Raw genomic sequence first — 12452 nt, 5'->3', positions numbered from 1 at the left:
TCGACTTCTTTGAGTCAGTCACCAGGGCTGTGGATGAAGGCAATGTGGTACATACAGCCTACCTTGATCTGGCCAAGGCCTTTGATACCAGTCCCCATTCAGGAATCATAGAAAAATTCACTAAGCTAGGCATCAACCCCTATATCACTAGGTGGGTTGCAAACTGGCTCACAGATAGAACCCACAGTGTGAAAGTAGCTGATTCCAAATCAGACTGCCGACCAGTCACGTGTGGAATCCCACAGAGATCAGTCCTGGGTCCTCTCCTATTTGGTATCTACTTCTCAGAAGTCTAGGTCAACACAAAGGGACTCTGGCTGACAAAGATCACAGACGATTGCAAGTTGGGAGCCATTATTAACTCCCCAAGTGATGTTGACATCCTACAGAAAGGCCTCACTGATACCAATGACTGGTGTCAAAACCACGGCCTTAAGCTCAATGCCAAAAAAATGTGTCGTCATCCCCATTTGGAAAAACACGGTTCGCATGAATTATCACATCAATGGTAGTCCACTGAACACAGAAGGCGTTATAAGAGATCTGGGAACACAGGCTGACAGCAACCTCTCTTGACTGCCACATTGCCACTAGAAAGTCCTTCTTTGTGGCACATCTCATTATTAAGGGGTTTTGCATCCAAGAAAGAGGTCATTGTCTCCCTCTACTCTTCCCTCATTAGGCCAGTCATCGAGTACAATGCCCCATTTGGCATGTACTTCACTAGACACCTGCAACAAATGGAGAGGCTTCAAAAGTACCTCACAAAGAAGATCCTAGGCCTTAAACACTTGTCCTATATGGACAGACTCAAAAAAATCCAACTATTATCTGTCTCATATTGCCTACTTAGAGGCGATCTCTGCTTGACTTACAAAGCCATGTCTGACCCAGCTCTGTTTCAAAATGGTACATCTAAAGAAATCCCAATCCCTCCGCACCACACACTCCAGAGACCTCAACCTCATTACCACAATCAACAGAACGTGCTGGAAGGACAGGTTCATAACCCAGAGACTGCCCATGCTATGGAAGAGACTTCCCATACATGTCAAACAGAGCACCTCAATGGCCCTCTTCAAGAAAAATGTTGATAAATGGATGGGAAATAGAAAATTCACCCAAGGGATCACTCCAGTTGCTCTACTCGACAGAGGCACTGGGAACTAAGGTCGGGTGGCACGATGCCAAGTTAATCCTATGGGCTAGGCTTGTAAAGGTTCCAAGGCCATTAGCCTAGTACACACCTATGAACCTATATATACATATATATATATATATATATATATATATATATATAGATATATATGTGTATTTATTTATTTGACATTTGTAATCGGGTTAGTCCAGCTGAGCCTGAAGCCCATTTTCAGTGAAGACCCGAGGAGAAAAGCTCCAATACATATATTTATAATGAATACAATAAAAACATGATATCTAAAACAAATAGTAATAGTACTGAAAAAAAAATAAAAAATACATATAGAAGTGATAATATGAAAGAGACAAGCATGTATAGGTGCATATAACACAGATTTTGAGTTTGCAATTAACAGGTAGTAGGTATCACTGAGTGAAATACTCCATCGATTATCTCAGGGAAAAAAAACATCTCTAGACTGTGTACAGTATAAATTTATAATTAAGTTTCAGTAATCAGAGGACAGTGTAGGAGGAAAAATAGCCTAAGTAAAAGTACAATTGGAGATTTAGTACCAGTATAGTGCAGTAGTATGAACCTCAAGTCACATAGTATAAAAATACACTGTATATACAAGGAAGATAGGACATGTATGTCATTAAGGAGAGACAATATATCTGAGAAGAAAAAGTAAAGGAAGAAATAGAAGAATTCTACAGGCAGAAGGGTAGACAGATGAGAGACTGGGTAGGCAGATGAGGGACATAAGTTTGGGAAGGGTTGGAGGTTTTAGGTAGGTTCTTGACATGGACAAATCCATGAATCAAGAAACAGTAGTTTTAGTTGTTTTTTGAATTGGTTACTGTTTGTGATACTTCTAATGTTAGAAGGTAGTCTATTCCAGGCTATGGAGACATTATGGTTATACAGAGATTTATCTATGTTTTTGTTAGGCTTACAAATGGCAAGCAGTTGTTGGTCGGAGCTTCTGAAAGGTCTGGAGGGGGTATAGAATGAGACCAGTGATGAGAGGGAGGGGCAGGCTGTGGGTTTGTAGGATGAAGTGAGTGATTTGGAGTTGAGCTAATAGTAGATGCTTGGGGTATTCAAGCCAATGGAGATGTTTTAATGAAATACAATGGTGAGATCTGTAGGTCGGTTAGTGGCAAATTTGGTGATTTTATTATAGGTTTGCTCTAGTTGGGTGATTAAGGTCTTTTGAAGGTTTGTAAGAATGGGGGCAGCATACAGAATGCCAGGTAGAAGGAAGCTCTTGCTAGGGACAGTTTAGTTTCAGGAGTAAGGAATTTTTTGTTGCAATATAATAGTCCTAATTTTTGATGGGTCTTCTTTATAGGCTGGTGGACATGGTGGTCGAATTTAAGCTGGTCATCTATAATGGTGCAAAGGAGTTTTGTATTAGGATCTGCTGTGATAATAGTATTATCAAGAGAGGAGATTGCGAAGGTGGATTTATGAATCGAGAGTGCATTAGAAAGGAAGAATAAAAGTTTAGTTTTCTTAGGGTTTAGGATAAGCTGGTTTCCAGTGAGCCATTTTGCGATGGAATTAAAGGTGTCTTGTGTAAGGAAATGGAGCTGAGACAAGGATGTGATGAGTGTTGAGTCATTAGTATACTGGATAAGAGTAGAGTGATTGCAGGCAGAGTAAAAGTTGTTGGTAAAGATATTGAATAGAAGGGGCCTAAGATGGAGCCCTGTGGAACCCCTGTATTTACAGGTAGGAAGGGGAAGCAAGAAGTAAGCCAGCGGATAGATTGACGTCCCCTACCTAGTGTGGTTATACATTGTCCAGTTTCTGTTAATAGGGTAAGTAAGTAGTTTTTAAGTTAAGGAAAGAGTTAGTTATTGGTGTTCTAAGTGTGCATGTGTATGGTTTAAGATTTAATATGTTGGAATTTATCATTCTAAGCTGTCGGTGAAATGAGTCAGTTAAATGAGTTGTCAGTCATTTGAAATTTAGGTCAAATGAGTGTCAGTCAAATGAGTTTTAGGTCAAGTGAAATAGACCCATATATATATATATATATATATATATATATATAAACATATATATATATATATATATATATATATATATATAAACATATATATATATATATATATATATATATATATATATATATATATATATATAAACGTATATATATATATATATATATATATATATATATATATGTGTGTGTGTGTGTGTGTGTGTTGCGTGTGTGTGTATGTATATATATATATATATATATATATATATATATATATATATGTAGAATACCTAACTGATAGAAGGTGGGCACAGTCCGCATATGGGTGATGCAGGATTATTATCCCCGTGAAAAATGAGAGAAGTGTGTTGACATTTTGCCATCGACATTAATTTGCCAGTGATCTTACCAGACACCTGCAGCAACTGGAAAGACCCCAAAAGTACCTCACCAAGAGGATCAAAGGGCTCAAACAGATGCCATATGCTGCCCAGTTAAAGAAACTCCAGCTCTACTCAGTGGCATACCGCCTGCTCTGAGGCGATTTGTGCCTGACGTATAAAGCCACGTCCAACCCGGAATTAATGGACATGCTGCACCTCAGAAAATCCAAATCCCATCGAGCTACACGCTCGAGAGACTTGAACCTCAGCACTGAAATAAATAGGACATGCTGGAGGGACAGATTCATAACCCAGAGGCTCCCTTCACTCTGGAATAAAATCCCAGTCCAGGTTAGGCAGAGTCCCTCATTGACTCTCTTCAAGAGGAATCTTGATGAGTGGATGGGAGATCATAGGTTTACCCCGGGTATCACTTCTGTGTTACTGTTAGACAGAGGCACAGTATACTAACCTCGAAAAAGGGCATAGCAAAATAAATTTAAAATGGGTGGTGAAAGCCAAACACATTCTGGCTAGGCTTATAAATGCCCTAGGGCAGATAGCCTAGTATGAACCTATGAACCTATGAACCTATTGGAATGTCGATATTTTGGCTGTTTGACATTTGATACTACATTCATGTATTCATATAGTGTATCTCTGTGTGCATTTATAAGTGCAGGAGTGGAATTAAGTTAAAGCAAATCTTTTCAAAGAAAAAATGTGACAGGATGAATGAAAGTTGCAGCCATCTTTCAGTAAAACATTCATAAATGTATACTAATCTCAGTTAAATGTGATTGCTTTTTTATAAAAGATTGATTAAAAACTTCCCAGTAAATCTTACACATACTTTGTAAAAACCCTTCCAATAAATCTTGCAGCATGTAAAATGTGTGCTACATACAAAATGTTAATGCAGCAGATCTATTAAAAAGTGAAAGTGACTTCTCTAATTAACACATTTCTATAACTTAAAGCTTTCTGATCCATGAAATCCTACTTCAGGTTAAGAAAATCCTTTGCCATATATGGGCACTTCTCCAAAGTATATGGCTTTGGAAAAAAAAACGTACTTTCAAATTAAAAAAAAACAAGACATGCTGGTACAGGATTCTTTAGAAGAGAGAAAGAAAGACAAGAAGACTGTTAGTCAATTACTGATTTTTATGCCTTTTCTTCTGAAGTGTGCACAAAAAAGTGCTACTCTGAGACACAATTTCAAACCTTAAATCCATTTGTCTGTGAGACTGCACAGCTGCAGATTGGAATTTCAAGCTGGAAATTGCTAGAAATCAATAAAAGTGTTGTCTGTTGATAGAGATGGGGGCCTGATAACCTGTTAAACAGAAATCTGCATTTGTATAAGCACAGATACCAAATGCATAGCCACCTGTATATTTATTTTTACAAAATGCATTGCTTAATTTTTTTTTTAGTTCAAGTAAATAATTATGTTACTCAATTTTAAATGCTTGAGGCTGATGGTTTATTTACTAGTTTAATGGTATGCATATTGTGCAACATCAACATTACCTAAAAAAACTTTTAGCCAGAGGAGTTCTTTGAACGTGAGACAATGAATAAATAAAGTATTACCTATGGGAGGACAGGGAAATGCAGAAACTGTAAACAGTGCAAATATATTGTTCAGGCAGATTTATTGAAGGAAACTACAAGGATAGTTTACTTGACTAAATGTAATACATACCCATTATTCTACATAGGAAAAGATATCAAGGGCATTTAGGAAAAGAATTTACAAGCACAACTATGACATTAAAACTAAAAGCAAGTTTAGTGCTATATGTATTGTAGTTCACTTAAATAATTGTTTCAGTTGAGTTCTTAATACTGGAAGCTCCAGTGTGTGTTCAATAGGCACAATTAATTCAATCAATTTTAACTGATAGGAAATTACATAACAGGTCAAGTGTTTTAGTACATATATGACTGCGGGTACTTGATTTTATTTTGATGAAGTCTCAGCCAGAGACTAAAGCACTCAGTACTAATTAATTCTAACACACATGTTCTTCATGTTCATTCATTTATTTACAAGCACCAGCTTCCTTCATTAATACGCTATACCTTTGGTTATTAGTTTTTTTCATATAGCCATTTGTCAGTGACACAATAAGCATGTTCCCCATTTTGATCTTGGTATACCTTACTGAGGTCATGTAAATATCCTGTCATATATGATTCATGGAATATGAAGGCAAAGTTTAAAAACTAAAAACTGTACCAGTATGTGTTGTCTGCACTAATTTACTTTTTATGTACTGACAGCAAATGAAATGAAGGGAAAAAGATATATTATGGTTACTTCAGATTTTGGAATACCATCCATACTGAATACAAGATAAAATGCCAGAGGCATTATAATTACAACCTTGAGATATGTGTGACTTAAAACCAAATCCCGTGTCTTTTGGTAGGATTTTAGTAAACACCACAATGAAATGACTATGGTACTAAACAAGGGTCTATATTACCTTATTGAAAAGCTGTAGCATCGAACGGTTTTTCATCGAACCAGAAAAGTCGAAAGCTGAAAATAGCGAAAACGCAAATGAGCAAATTCTTTCCCTGGAAAAGAAATCGCTAGCCCTACCACCAACTGCACACTAATCTAAACATAACAAAGTGGGGGGGGCTTTGCCCCTTACACCTCCTAATGTGGGGGCCTGTGCCCCCACACCCTCCCAACTAAATATAGCAACTCTGAGATTGCACTACAGTGTGGAAAAGGGCAAACTCAGAAGGATGGCCAAGTGGTTTCTTTCCCAGGGAAAGAATTTGCTCATTCGCGTTTTCACTATTTTCAGCTTTTGACTTTTCCAGTTTGATAAATAGCCGTTCGATATTATGGCTTTTTGATAAGGTAATAGGAACTGCTAAACAACAGCGCTGTGCACCATTCATTTCAACAGTGCAAAGAAACCTACTCATCCAAGGTATGACACTCAAGGTGAGGTCATAATAAAAATTCAGTGCAATATGGTTATAGATTTGAGCAAGTAAGGTGCACAGGGCAAGAGACTGTGTGTCCTAAGTATAATAATTCCATAGGTATTTGGTACAGCTATTAGAAATATTTCAGAAATTCTATGAAAGTCTGTATAAAGCAGAGAAATATGGAAATCAAGAAAAGCTACAACTAGAAATGTTTATGGAAGAATTAAACTTGCAAACATTAAAGGCAGAAGAGGCCCAATTACTAACTGTTAGGCTAGGAGGATATGAGATAACAATTGAGATGTTTAATCAATTTACAGAAAAGAAAAAGTCCCCAGGAATAGATGATATTCCTGTGGACGTTTGGAAGCTAGGAGGAAAAAAAGCAATAAAGATCTGAAAGGTTCGGTTTAACAGTATTTTAAGATGAGGAGGAGAAGTACCAACATCCTGGAAGAAAGCAATGGTAGTTGTAATACCTAAAGATGGTAAAGATCCATGTCAATACTAAACCATGATTATAAAGTGTTCATGTCTATAATGGCTAAAATAATTTCAAATGTAATGCCAACATTGATAGATATGGATCAATGTGGTTTTGTGGTGGAGAGGCAAACATTTGACAACATTAACAGAGCATTGATGATCTAGAGGTAAGCAGAATGTAAGAAAATACCATTGTTGTTGGTGGGTCTTGATGAACAGAAAGCATGTGACAGATTAAGCTGGAACTTTATGAGTAGGGCAATGGAAGCATTTGCATTTGCTGAAAAAAGTATAAGGTTGATTAGGAGGCTATATGAGGGATCAGGTGAAAATTAAAGTTGGTGGGGTCCTCTAATAATTTATACTTGAGCAAAAGAACCAGGCAGGGGTGTCCTTTTCCCCCTTTGCTAGTTGTATTATGTTTAGAACCACTGGCAAAGAAAATAAGGGACTCAGAAATTCAAGGATATAATTGGTATAGTAGTCAAGAAAAGCTGACTCTATTTGCAGATAGATATTATAACTGACTAAAACAGAAAGAGACATTAATTCTAAAACAGTTTAAAATCTTTTTGGATACAAAATTAATGAAGCTAAAACAAAGGCAATAGCAGTAAATTATGTACCCATACATGAATTGGTTCAGCAATATCCATATATATGGGGACATGATAAAAATGAAGTATTTAGGATTTTGGATTAAAAATGATTTTGGTATGGCAGCTAAAAATATGAGGGAAAAGACTAAACAAAAGATACAAAAACTGAGAAAATGGAAGCTTTGTGATATGGATAGTAAGATATAAGCAACTAAAATGTTTTTAGTCCCATTAGTCTTATACACAGGTCAGACATATTTTTATCAACCAGAGGAGAAATTGTGGATAGAAATTAACAAATAGCTGCAGGTCTTTATCTGGGAGGGGAAGACTGCATGAGTCAATTGGGATAAGCTGATTATTCCAATAGAACAGGGCTGATTGGGATTACCCAATTTGAAGAGGTATTTCAGAAATACACAGTTAAGGTTCCTATATATAGCATAAGCAGAAAACTATAATTCAAAATGGAAAAGGATGATAATGAAACGGGAGGAAGCTCAAGACACAAGGAGAGAGAGACTGGTATTTTGGATGCAGGCCTTTAAGGGGAAGAACAATAAGCATACAGAATATTATATCTATAAAGTAGCAGGAAATATCCTAAGAACTAAGCCAACACGGGAATGGAAAAAAGAGATTCTGTCAATAGGGATGACTGCAATTAGGGATATAGACAATATGCAGGGGGGAGCTGAAATTTATTGGAGAAAACTGGCAAAGGAACCAAGGTACTGGGAGCAAATAGCTAGAGAGGGAAAGATGATAGAATGGCAAGATGCCAACAATTTATTTGGACTACAGGTTAGAGATTGCCTTCCCTATCAAGGATTGATATCAGAGTATAGGCCAAAGAGAAAGAAATACAGGGGTTGTTAATGATAGGCCATCACTGGTATAGTTTTAGTAGAATCCAGAACAGAAGCTGCCATTAAAAAAGGAATAATTCATAGAACATATAAAATATTGCATGATAACTATATAAATCAATCAGAGGAGGTTAGAAAGGACTGGAAAGAGAGACTGGATAAACAATTCAGAAAGAAACAATGGGAGGATATATGTAAGTCTCCCAAATATGCAACAAAATCTAGAAGGTTTAAGATTTTTGCTTGGAAATGTTTACATAGATATTTTTTATACCCCAAGTAGACTCCAGAGAATTTTTCCTCAGGTAGATAGCAAATGTTTGAGGGGTGACAAGGAAGACAGAGATAACTGGGAACATATTTTCTGGGAGGCAGTGAGTTGGCGGACTTTAAGTATTCCCTGCGGGATGCTCTGTCGGAGATGCTGGGTAGGCAGATTGGTGTGATGAGGGAGATGTTTCTTCTGAGCTATGATACAGAATCAGAATTGTCTAGATATGGTAAGGCCTTGCTGTGTCTAATTATGGTGGCTGCCAAAAAAGCAATTATTAAAAAATGTAAATCAAAATCTAAACCAACTATACTAGAAGTAGTGGGTATAGTAATAGAGAAAAAACAACTGGAACTGAGATCTTTAGAAAAGGGTGGGAGCAAACTACATAGGAAAAAATGGGAATTGTGGGAGCAATACATATAGGGGAGGATGAGACTTAAAAGAAGGCAGGACTTAAATGAGCTATGTAATGACTGACTGAAAATGATTGGGTAGATTATAAGTGATGTATAATGTTTGCAACTGGGAGTGTGTCAGTATGATTTGTGAAGTAAAATGCTTGGGACTAGGATTGTGTCAGTGTGGTTTGTTTTCATTTATATAAATGTATGATTCCATATGTCATAAGTGATGGTTTAATAAACATGTTTCTTTTGCTTGCTTAGGTTATATAATATATAGCAATATATGTGAAGTATAATGTCTGTAAACATGAACTTGTTAATACAGTTTGATTACTTTTATATAAGTGTAAATTTGCCTATGTCACAAGTGATAATTCAATAAAGGAGTTTTAAAAAAAAGATAAATAGGCTGTCTTATCATAGGATCATAGGAGGTTACTAAGCTAATGGTCCTGGGGCCCTTCCAAGCATAGCCAAGAGTTTATCCCCAAAAAGAAACCTCAGTCAGCACCTGTCGCCCCTGTCAGTGAGGGACACAGGTGTACCCCCCTGGGACAAATTTGTGGTTTCCCATATACTCATCAAGGTTGCGCTTGGAGAGGGTCAGCTAGGTGCTCTGTTTGACGTGCATGGGAAGTCTATTCCAGAGATGGGGCAGCCTCTGGGAGACAAATCTGTCTCTCCAGCAGGTTTTGTTGATGTTGCATATTAGATTCAAGCCTTTTGAGCGGTTAGTACATGAGGAGTTAGACTTACAGACATGGAGCATCTCTAGTAGGGCAGGGTCCGAGATTTCCTTGCAGGCGAGATACAGATCACCCCTGAGCAATCTATACGATACTGAGTAGCGTGACAGTGATCTGAGCCTGTGTGCATAGGACAGGTGTTGGAGGCCATGGATTCTCTTGGTGAGGTATTTCAGTGGCATTTCCAGTTGGTGCAGATGTTTGGAGAGGTACATCTCAAATGGGGCATTATACTCAATTATTGGTCTAATGACAGAGTAGTATAGAGAGGTGATAACCTCCTTTTTTCTGGATGCAATCCCTTTACTTATGAGATGAACCAAGTAAAAGGCTTTTCTGACCACTGCTGCTACATGATGGTCGAATGTGAGGTTGTTAGCAATCTGAGTGCCCAGGTCTCTCAACATAGGTTGTGTGCTTAGGGGGTCGCTGTTGATGTGATAATCAATAGGGGTCGTGTTTTTTGCCAAATGGTATGATGATACTTTTTTTTTTGCATTTAGCTTGAGGCCATGACTTTGGCACCAGGCATTAGTTGCTGTGAGACCCTCTTGCAGTATGTTAACATCATTTGGGGAGTCTATGACATCACCCAACTAACAACAGTCATCCACAAACTTGGTCAGCTGCAAGACTTTTGTCTTTGCCTGGACCTCTGAGAAATAGATGCCAAATAGTAGGGATCCCAGGACAGATCCTTGGTGAACTCCACTGGAGACAGGTCTGCTATCAGAGGTGGAGGTGCCTATTTTGACTTTGAGGGTCCTGTCAGTGAGCTAGTTGGCCACCCTCCTGATGAGATAGGGATTTACGCCAAGTTGTCTTAGCTTTTCAATGATGCCTGAGTGGGGGGATTGTGTCAAATGCCTTGGTCAAGTCAAGGTAAGCTGTATGTACTGACTTTCCCTCATCCATAGCCTTGGAGACAGTCACAAAGAAGTCAACCAGATTCAGCAGGCAAGATCTGTCCTTGACGAATCCGCACTGGGTGGGGTCAAGTGCTTGGAGATTGTCTATGTCCTTGTGTATGAGAGCCATAATAATGTGCTCCATAGCTTTACATATCAGATTTGTCAAGCTAATGGGGTGATAGTTTCCAGGGTCAGTAGTGGCACCATCTTTGTGCAAGAGGATGACAATGGCAATTTTCCACTCTGCTGGAATGAAGCCAGTACTTAGGCTGTGATTGAATTGAGTGCTCAATAGCGAAGCCAGATCTTGTTGGAGATGGTGCAAAATACATCCTGAGATACTATTAGGTCCCATGGAAGTTGTGTTCTTTGCCTTGGATAGGGGCTGTAATACTTGATCTATGGATATGTGAGATGTCTTGTGCATGAACTCATAGTACAATTCTAAGGTAAATGTTAGTGAATATAGTAACAGAGATAAAACAACTGGAAATGGGATCTTTAGAAAAGGGAAGGAGAAAATTACATAGAAAAAATGGAAATTGTGGGAACAATACATGCAGAGGAGAGATGAGGTTCAAAAGAAGGCATGAAGGCATGATTTGAATGAGCTATACAATGTTTGACTGACAGTGACTGGATAGATTATAAGTGATGTATAAGGTTAGCAACTAAAATTATGTTGATATGGTTTTGTTTTCATTTATATAAATGTATAATTGCCTATGCCATAACTGATGATTTAATAAAGATGTTTCTTGTTTAAAAAAACAGAAGAAGAAGAAATAGGTGGAGTTCAACAAGAATGGCAGCACCTCAAAACAGTATCTGTAAGGACTACAGAACAGATATGTGGCCAAGCCAGGTATGGAAATAAGGTACATAAGGAAAGTTGGTGTTGGAATGCAGAAGGCCAGGAAGTCATCAAGAGAAAGAAAGAGTGCAGGGAAAAGTGGGAGATTGAAATGACAAACCAGGATAGGAAGGAATACTGGCTGCCTAACAACAAGAGTAAGAAAGGAGGTGCAATAGCAACGGACATCAAAGGGACTCAACCAGCTTCTGGAAACTGGCTCACTAGGTGGTACAAAGAAACTATATAAGGTTGCAATGTCAAAACAGAAAGATAAAAAAGATAGACACTCTTCATAAGGAATGCCAGCAACAACCTACTCACCGGTCCAAAGGACATCAAAGGCATATGGAAATAGTACTTCCAGGAACTTCTTAATGAAGAAAATCCCAAAGAAGCTGAACAGTCCCAGACACAGCCTACAGTAAGAGAAGAAGAGGAGCCCACCTTAGAAGAAGTAAGAATAGCACTAAGGAAAATGAAGTCAGGGAAAGCCGTGGGCTCAGATGAGATTACAGCAGATATGATAAGGATGCTGGGTAAGATAGGGGAGAAATGGCTCCTGAACAAAAGGTGTATCCCAGATGACTGGAAAATAAGCATACTTGTGTCAGTGTACAAGAACAAAGGGGGCATCCACAACTGTGGACAGTACAGAGGTATCAAACTCCTGTCACATTATATGAAAGTTCTGGAGAGGGTGATTGATAAATGGATATACAGAGTAGCAGAAAGTAAGATGGGAGATGAGCAGTTTGGATTCAGATCAGGATGCAGAACAACTGACAGTGTTTGCAATGAGACAGATATGGGAGAAGAAGCTAGAGAT

The sequence above is a fragment of the Protopterus annectens genome, chromosome 1.part1 (genome assembly GCF_019279795.1).
Source record: "Protopterus annectens isolate FY-2018-M chromosome 1.part1, PAN1.0, whole genome shotgun sequence".
Lineage (NCBI taxonomy): Eukaryota > Metazoa > Chordata > Ceratodontiformes > Protopteridae > Protopterus > Protopterus annectens.
This window is presented reverse-complemented; position numbering follows the sequence as displayed.